Source organism: Myotis lucifugus, unplaced genomic scaffold (assembly GCF_000147115.1).
Source record: "Myotis lucifugus unplaced genomic scaffold, Myoluc2.0 scaffold_40, whole genome shotgun sequence".
In the NCBI taxonomy this organism is placed as follows: Eukaryota; Metazoa; Chordata; class Mammalia; order Chiroptera; family Vespertilionidae; genus Myotis; species Myotis lucifugus.
Window position 1 is genome coordinate 1,731,201 of NW_005871088.1, and position 9,368 is coordinate 1,740,568.

General features: G+C 42.0%; 1 pseudogene; it reads left to right on the forward strand.

Annotated features, from left to right (window-relative positions):
• Positions 1-1,272, forward strand: LOC102430716 (annotated as a pseudogene).
• The last annotated feature ends 8,096 nt before the right edge of the window (positions 1,273-9,368 follow it).

Consider the following 9,368-nt stretch of genomic DNA (forward strand, 5'->3'; position numbering starts at 1 on the left):
ATGGAGATCTCCTGCCTCTCCTTCTGGCAGCCTTATGCAAGCTTGGTCTTAAATGGGTCAAGACTCTGGAGACGCATTGGGGACCCTAGTGAGCAGCCACAGGAACTGCACCATCGCCATCCACATTGCTCACAGCGACTGGGAAGAGCCCTCTGGCAGGAGCTGCTGCTGGAGAGGCTGGGGTGGAACCCCATGCAGATTCAGGCTCTGCTCCCAAAGGGAGAAGTATGGGAGAGGAGTGATCGCTGGCAAGGAGTGACACCCTGAGAGCTGCTCACACCCCTCCAAGAGTACTCCCAGGACCTTGCTCAGAAGTTTGGGGATTGTTTTCTTTTGAACCTGTGGAGATGGGGCTGTGGTTTCTGTAAGCAGCACACCTTCAAAGGGGCAGCAAGGGGCCCAGGCTGGGGTTTTTTGGGCCAAGTTTCTACGACCTGGGTGAACCCTTCTGTCCACACTGGGCCTCAGTTCCCATTGCTGATCTGAGACAGGTCCAAGTCTGCATGTGGTGTTGCCTATGTGCACGCATGTGTGTTTATGTGTGTACACGCATGTGTGTCTGCGTGACAGACCAGGGGAGGCGGCACAGCACACAGGTCAGGTGGCCTCCAGACTCAGGCTTTCTGCCTGACTTCACACACCTGCCCCACCCCCACTGCCCAGGACATCCTGGGCCCTTTTGCTCACACCTCAGTGGTTGAGGTCCCACACCAGCTCCTTGCACCTGGTGAAGAGCTTGGGACCTGATTGCCTGTGGGTTCCCCACAGCAGCCGGGGCCCTTCTGACCTGTAGGTGCTGCCCCCAGCAGTCGGGCTGGGACCTGCCCAGTAGTGGACCAGGCTCTGTCCTCCTCATCCCTCTCTCCTGGGGCTCACCCAGAATTTTCTGAGCAGAGTTTGACACATCGGAAGTGCTCAGTCAGAGGGACCCAGGTCACTCTGTGTCCCTTTGGTGAAATCAGCTTAGCCTCTAGTGGGTATAACTCTGAATAACTGTTTTCTCTCACAGGAAGCCTTTGGTTTATGGAAGGAAAAACGTCTCAATGTTTCTCTCGTGGTGCCCAGGGCTCCTTGACATGGGGGAATCTTTGCAGGCCCAGTAAACGTGGCTCCTGAGGAGGTTGTGGAACTGGAAAAGCATGCTGTACTGACCAACCTGAAGCAGAGTACCCAAGGGCACTTTCAAACCCCAGGTGGTTCCTGGAGCCCATACCCAGGAAAGGGGGAAAGGATATCTTCCAGGTAGGCATCCCATAGCACCTGTTCCCGTAGGGCAGCGATTCTCAACCTGTGGGTCGCAACTCCTTTGGGAGTTGAACGACCCTTTCACAGGGGTCACCTAAGACCATCGGAAAACATATATATAATTACATATTGTTTTTGTGATTAATCACTATGCTTTAATTATGTTCAATTTGTAACAATGAAATTGGGGGTCACCACAACATGAGGAACTGTATTAAAGGGTCGCGGCATTACGAAGATTGAGAACCACTGCCCTAGGGTCAGGAGGACTCCACAGGAAGGTCACCGAGAATCCAGCTGAATCATGACCATCAACGGGCCATCCTGCCGCGGATGTAGAACTGAATTGGCACCACCGTGGTGAGCACTACCCACTATCTGCTGTTCACCTAAACAGATTGCTGTGCCCAGATGTAGGGGACTGTGCTTGTGAGATGCCTCTCCGGGCTCAATGGCTTTCTCAAGGACTCTGACCCTTAGAGAAAAGGGAAAGCTGTCAGGGAATATCTTGGTGCTATCACTCTTTTTGGTCCTGCTCATTCCTGGGTTTTACAGTGAAAAATGTTTTAGGAGAACTGGTTATTGTTGGGACTCCCGTCTCTTTGTTCTGCTCAAACTCAGAGAACACTTCAGCAGCACCCAGGGGTCCTTGTGGGCGGTCTGGGAGTGGGCACTGAATGATTACCAGCCAGGCCTGGCCTCATTCACGGTAAAAAAGACATCAGACTTTGAAACAAAGCGCTGTCTCTCCTGGCACGTCACTGGTCTTCTGTAAAAGTGTCCCTGGGCTCACGAGGGCTTGTGTTACACATGTCACATAGCTACCTTGTGACCCAAGAATGGATCTGAAATACAGCTCTGATGAAAAAGTGATGGGTAGAAGTTTTTTTCGTTTTTCTGTGTGGGCAATCTTTAATTTATTTGGGTCCCTTCTAGCAGGGTTACTAATGGTTGTTAGCTTTCTCCCAGGCATTGACTGGAATGGCCCATCTTCTGAGCCACACTGGCTGTAATATAACATTTAGCAGATGGGGTGGCCTGAATTCTAGGTGGGCCTCTCTGCAAGGCCTCTGGAACTTGGGCTAGAGACACTCAAATGCTGATCAGAAACTTCCTGGCATCATAGAGGGACCCGTGAATAAAGACCCTCTTATTTCAAGTTGCATGACTAATATAAGGTGATTCCCCCAAGGTCAGGAGCCAGGCAGTTCTGTCTCCTGTCCAGTAGGCAAGGCTCAGGGGAACAGATCTTCCTGGGCTTGCCTCAGGATCCCCTAGCCAGTTCCTTGGCTGAGTATGTGAAAATGAAAGAGGACAACGGGAACAAATGCGTGTCTGGGCCAGAATTTCTAGTCTCCTCAGGCTCATCTGATGAGGTGTGTGGCACAGAAACAGAAGAACACGATTCACAATTATCGTTGGGCTGTTTATTTTCTTCCATGTAGTTTTGCCTTTTTTTATTAAAGCCTACATGGATTCGTGGGTACAAACTGGTGATTGCTTTCTGTCACCTGTGATCTTACAGGCCTGCATTGCCCTTGAACTGCTCACAGAGTGAACAGTTGCCATATAAGGAGTCCTCCCCCTCCTGCTAGTACTTATCAGGTTCCTTGGGCTGGGTCATGACTGAAAGGACAGCCATCACCATATAAATACCAGGTGCTGTACAAATACCTCATCAAATCATATAGTGTGTGATTTAGGGGGCTAGAGGTCAGAGCCCCTGTGCCATCTGTTCAGGCAGTAGCCAGGGGAACAAGCATGCCATTCTCAGATATTCCCTCCCCACTTGGGCCACCTGCCTCACTTGCACACCGGACCTCAATGGCACTGTTCCTGGGCCACAGAACTGAGAACTTGAATGAGCCGGTGGCACTGGGTCCCTGAGGATTGCCTGATTTCCTCTAAGCCTTTTGCTCAACTTCTTTGATGCCTTTTTAATGCAGAATTCTTGCTGAGTGTCTGGTAGGGGGCAGCCTCTTGTTTCTCTGGGGAGGGGTTGAGGTGGTATCTGGCCAAGTATGATTCATCTGGTTTCCTTTTGTCTTGATGTTCTGGATGAGCTAAGGCTTCTCTTTCTGGAAATTGCTGTATCTATACACCTGAAACAAAATTAATTCAGTAATTCTGGGAGAAAATTTATCTATTTGACATTAACTAGCCTCTCAGAATCTCTAGGCATCCCTGCAGGTTACCTCTAAGGGGGTTATAGTTTTATATGGAAATGTATACTTTCTCATCTTTGGAAAAATACTGTCTCATGTAAAAAAGAGTTATCCCCTGAAATGGAAGCCTTTCAGTATATCATCTTCTGGGTCTACTAGGAAGATGTTTGAGTAACAGAGAACAAGGGGCATGGGAGGACTTTCTACTTTACCATCATCCTGTTCCCTGGAGAGGAAACTGGAGAGTTGCCTGGGCATATTTTGCTGAATCGGACTCATCAAGTGGATGGATAAAAGTCTTCAGGCTGTCAGATTCAAAGATTTGTTCCTCGCCCCTTCAGCAAAAAACTCACATTGGAAAAGATCTTTCTTTTATTTTTTTAAACTTTAGTGTATTACAGATAGTAGTACTTATGTCTCTTTTTTTCCCCACCATTGACCTTCCCTCGGCCCCCTTAATCACCCTCACTTCCCCAGTGTCTTTTATACATTGGTTATGCTTATATGCATGCATACAAGTCCTTCAGTTGATCTCTTACCTCCCCCGCCCCACACTCCCTAGCCTTCCCACTGTAATTTGACAGTCTGTTCCATGCTTCTCTGCCTCTGTATCTATCTTTTTATTCATCAAATTATAATGTTCTTTATTATCCATAAATGAGTGAGATCATGTGGTATTTTTCTTTCACTTCCTGGCTTATTTCACTTAGAACAATGCTCTGCAGTTCCATCCATGCTGCTGCAAATGGTAAGAATTCTTTTTGATAGCAGCGTAGTATTCCATTGTGTAGATGTACCATGGTTTTCTAATCCACTCATCTGCTGATGGGCATTTAGGCTATTTACAAAGCTTAGCTATTGTAAATTGTGATGCTATGAACATAGAGGTGTATATATCCTTTCTGATTGGTGTTTCTGGTTTCTTGGGATATATTCCTAGAAGTGGGATTACTGGGTCAAATGGCAGTTCCATTTTTAACTTTTTGAGGAAACACCATACTGTTTTCCACTGGCTGCACCAGTGCATTCCCACCAGCAGTGAAGAAGGGTTCCTTTTTCTCCTTATCCTCTCCAGCACTTGTCATTTGTTGATGATAGCCATTCTGACAGGTGTAAGGTGGTACCTCATTGTAGTTTTGATTTGCATCTCTCAGATGATTAGTGACTTTGAGCATATTTTCATGTGTCTTTTGGCTTTCTGAATGTTCTCTTTCAAAAAATGTCTATTTAGGTCCTTTGCCCATTTTTTTGACTGGATTGTTTATCTACCTTTTGTTAAGTTATATGAGTCCCCTGTAAATGTTGGAGTTTAAACCCTTATCGGAGATAATATTGGCAAATATGTTCTCCCATGCAGTGGGCTTTCTTGTTGTTTTGTTGATGGTTTCTTTTGCTGTGCAGAAACTTTTTATTTTTATTTAGTCCCATTGGTTTATTTTCTCCCTAGTCTCTCTTGCCCTAGGATCTGTGTCTGTAAAGATATTGCTACGACATATGTCTGCAATTTTGCTGCCTATGGAGTCTTTTAGGATTTTTATGGTTTCCCGTCTTACATTCAAGTCCTTTAGCCATTTTGAGTTTGTTTTTGTGTATGGTGTAAGTTGGTGATCTAGTTTCATTTTTTTTGCATGTATCTGATCAAATTTCCCAGCACCATTTATTAAAGAGGCTGTTTTGACTCCATTGTATGCTCTTACCTCCTTTGTCAAATATTAATTGAGTATAATGGCTTGAGTCAATTTCTGGGTCTTCTATTCTGTTCCATTGGTCTATATGTCTGTTCTTGTGCCAGTACCAGACAGTTTTGAAAACCGTGGCTTGGTAATATAGTTTGATGTCTGGTATTGTGATCCCTCCAACTTTATTCTTCTTTCTTAGGATAGCTGTGACAATTCGGGGTCTTTTTTCATTCAAGATGAATTTTTGGAGAGTTTGTTCTAGATCTTTGAAATATGCCATTGGTAGTTTAATAGGTATTGCATTGAATCTATTGATTGCTTTAGGTAGTATGGATATTTTAATGATGTTGATTCTACCAATCCATGATCATGGTATCTTCTTCCATTTGTTTATGTCTTCCTCTATCTCTATCTTCAATGTCCTGTAGTTTTCTGAGTACAGGTCTCTTACATCCTTGGTTAAGTTTATTCCTAAGTATCTTAATTTTTTTTGGTGCTATGTAAATGGGATTGTTTCTTTCATTTCTCTTTCTGTGAGTTCACTATTGGTGTATAAAAAGGCCATAGATTTCTGGGTGTAAATTTTGTACCCTGCTACATTGCGAAACTTATTTATTAAGTCTAGTAGTTTTTTGATGGAGTCTTTGGGATTTTCTATGTATAGTATCATGTCATCTGCAAATAAGGACAGTTTTACTTCTTTTCCAATTTGGATGCCTTTTATTTCTTCTTCTTGTATGATCGCTATGGCTAGTACTTCTTGTACTATGTCGGACAGGAGTGGTAAAAGTGGGCATCCTTGTCTTTTTCCTGTTCTTAGGGGAAATGATTTTAATTTTTGCCCATTGAGTATGGTTTGCCATATAGTGCTTTTATTATGTTGAGGTATGATCCTTCTATTCCCACTTTGCTGTGAGTTTTTATCAAGAAAGGGTGTTGGAGTTTGTCAAATGCTTTTTCTGCATCAATTGATATGGTAATGTGATTTTTGTCACTCAGTTTGTTTATGTGATGTATCACATTTATTGACTTGCGGATATTGAACCATCCTTGCATCCCTGGAATAAATCCCACTTGGTCTTGGTGTATGACCTTTCTAATATGTTGCCGATTCTGATTTGGTAGAATTTTGTTGAGGATTTTAGCATCTATGCTCATCAAGGATATTGGCCTCTAGGTCTTTTTTTGTGGTGTCTTTATCTGATTTTAGGATTAGGGTAATGCTGGCTTCATAGAAAGAGCTTGGGAGTGTGCCTTCCTCTTGAATTTTTTGGAATAGTCTGAGGAGGATAGGTTTTAGTTCTTCTTTGAATGCTTGGTAGAACTCCCCTATAAAGCTGTGCAGACCAGGGCTTTTGTTTGCTGGAAAAATTTTTATTGCTGTTTCAATTTCTTTGGTTGTTATTGGCCTATTCAGTTTTTTTTTTTATTCTTCTTGGTTGAGTTTTGGGAGCTTGTATTTCTCTAGGAATATGTCCACTTCATCTAGGTTGTCATTTTATTGGAATAGAGCTGTCCATAGTATTTTTTCATAATCGTTTGTATTTCCGTGAGATCAGTTGTTATTTCACATCTTTCACTTCTGATTTTGTTTAGCTGGGTCCTCTAGCTTTGCTTCTTGGTGAGCCTGGCTAGAGGTTCATCAATCTTGTTTATCCTTTCAAAGAACCAGCTCTTGGTTTTGTTATCTTTTGTATTTTTTTTTAGTCTCTATGTCATTTATCTCCACTCTGATCTTTATTATTTCCTTCCTTCTGCTTACACTGGCTTCTCTTCTTGCTCTCTTTCTAACTTTTTGAATTGTAGGGTTAGATAATTTATTACCACTGTTTCTTGTTTGTTGAGGTATAATTGTAGAGATATGAACTTCCCTCTCAAGACTCGTTCACTGTGTCCCTTAGATTTTGGATTGTTGTATTTTCATTGTCGTTTGTTGCCATGATGCTTTTTATTTCTTCTTTGATCTCTCTGGTAACCCAGTCATTGTTTGATAGCATGCTATTTAGCCTCCAAGTGTTTGATTTTTTGATTGTTTGTATTGTAGTTGATTCCTAGTTTTATGCCATTGTTGTCTGAAAAGATGATTGATATGATTTCTATCTTCTTGAATTTGAAGATATTTTGCCTGTGACCCTATATATGGTGTATTTTTGAAAATGACCCATGTGCACTTGAGAAAAATGTATATTCTGTGGCTTTGGGGTGAAATGTTCTGAAGATGTCAAATAGTTCCATGTGATCTGGTGAGTCATTTAGGATTGACGTTTCTTTGATGATTTTTTGTTTAGAGGATTTGTCCAATGTTGATAGAGGGTATTAAAGTCCTCTACTATGTCTGTATTGCTGTCAATCTCCCCCTTGATATCTTTGAGAAGTTTTTAAACATATTTGGATACTCCTGTATTGGGTGCGTATATGTTTACCAGAGTTATTTCTTCCTGTTGGATTGCTCCCTTTAGTATTATGAAGTCGTCTTCCTTATCTCTTGTTATTTCCTTCACTTTGAGATCTAATTTTTCGGATTTAAGTATTACTGGCCAAGCACTTTTTTTAAAAAAATTTACATTAACCTGAAAAACTTTTTCCATCCCTTCACCATCAGTCTGTGAGTCCTTTTTTTCTGAGGTGGGTTTCCTGTAGACAGCAGACATGTGGGTCATGTTTTCTTATCCACTCAGCTACCCTATGTCTTTTGATTGGGGCATTTAATCCATTTACATTTTAAATTATTATTGATAGGTACTTGTTTGTTGCCATTTTCATTGTTTATGCCTGTGTTCCGTCTTCGCTTCCTATTTCCTCTTTTTACAGCAGACCCTTTAGCATTTCTTCCATTGCTGGTTTGGTTGTAATAAACTCCCTTAATCCTTTTTTTGTCCGTGAAGCCCCTGATTTCACCCTCAATTTTGATCCATTGCTGGTTTGGTTGTAATAAACTCCCTTAGTCCTTTTTTTGTCCGTGAAGCCCCTGATTTCACCCTCAATTTTGATTGACAGCCTTGCTGGTTACAGTATTCTTAGATTCAGACCCTTCCTTTGCATGGCTTTGTATATTTAATTCCATTACCTTTTGTCCTGATGAATTTCTGTTGAGAAATCAGTCTCTAGACCAGCCGTGGGCAAACTACGGCCCGCGGGCCGGATCCAGCCCGTTTGAAATGAATAAAACTAAAAAAAAAAAAAAAAAAAAGACCGTACCCTTTTATGTAATGATGTTTACTTTGAATTTATATTAGTTCACACAAACACTCCATCCATGCTTTTGTTCCAGCCCTCCGGTCCAGTTTAAGAACCCATTGTGGCCCTCAAGTCAAAAAGTTTGCCCACCTCTGCTCTAGACTGATGGGGGATCCTTTGTAGGTAACTTTCTGTCTCTCTCTGGCTGCCTTTAAGATTCTTACTTTGCCATTGTTTGCCAATTTAATTGTAATGTGCCTTGGCATCAGTCTTTTGGGGTTCATTTTGTTTGGGACTCTGTGAGCTTCTTGGATTTGTGTGAGTTTTTTCTTCCCTATATCACGAAAGTTTTCTGTCATTATTTCTTCAAACAGGTTTTCTATTCCTTGCTCAGTATCCTCTCCTTCTGGTACCCTTATTATGCGGATGATGTTTTGTTTCATGTTGTTCCAAAGTTCTTTTAAGGTCTCCTCCTGTTTTTTAAGTTTTTTTTTCTAGATGCTGCTCTGCTTGTGTATTTTTTTCTTACCTTGTCTTCTAGATCAATGATGAGGTCCTCTGCTTCTTCTAGTCTACTGTTAATGCTTTCTTTTGAGTTCTTGATTGCAGCAATGTCTTTCTTCATTTCTTCTTGGTTCTTACACATACTGTTGAATTTGTCTTCCATTCTTTTCAGCGACCTTATGACCATATGTCTGAATTCTTTCTGTGACATATTGCTGGCCTCTATTTCGTTTACTGCCTTATCTGGTGATGCCTCCTTTTCTTTCATATGTGGGCTGCTGCTTTTTCTCCCCATGATCTCTCTTCTCCTGGTATCTGGCTATGTAGCTCTCTCTCTCTCCTCCATTGATTGAAACGCCAAAATACAACACAACAAGGCCCAATGCACAAGGTACTGAACACAAATGTATTCACGATACTAGTAACCCCAAATAAAGTTGACCACCAGAGAAAAGAGGATTAGGGAATAAGAAAAGTAAAAATGTGCAACAATGATATTGAGAAAAGGGAAAAAGTAAGACAGAAAAGAAAGAGAAAAAAAGTAGGGGGGAAAGACTATATCGGGAGAAAACTCTGAAAAAACAACAAATAATCCCAA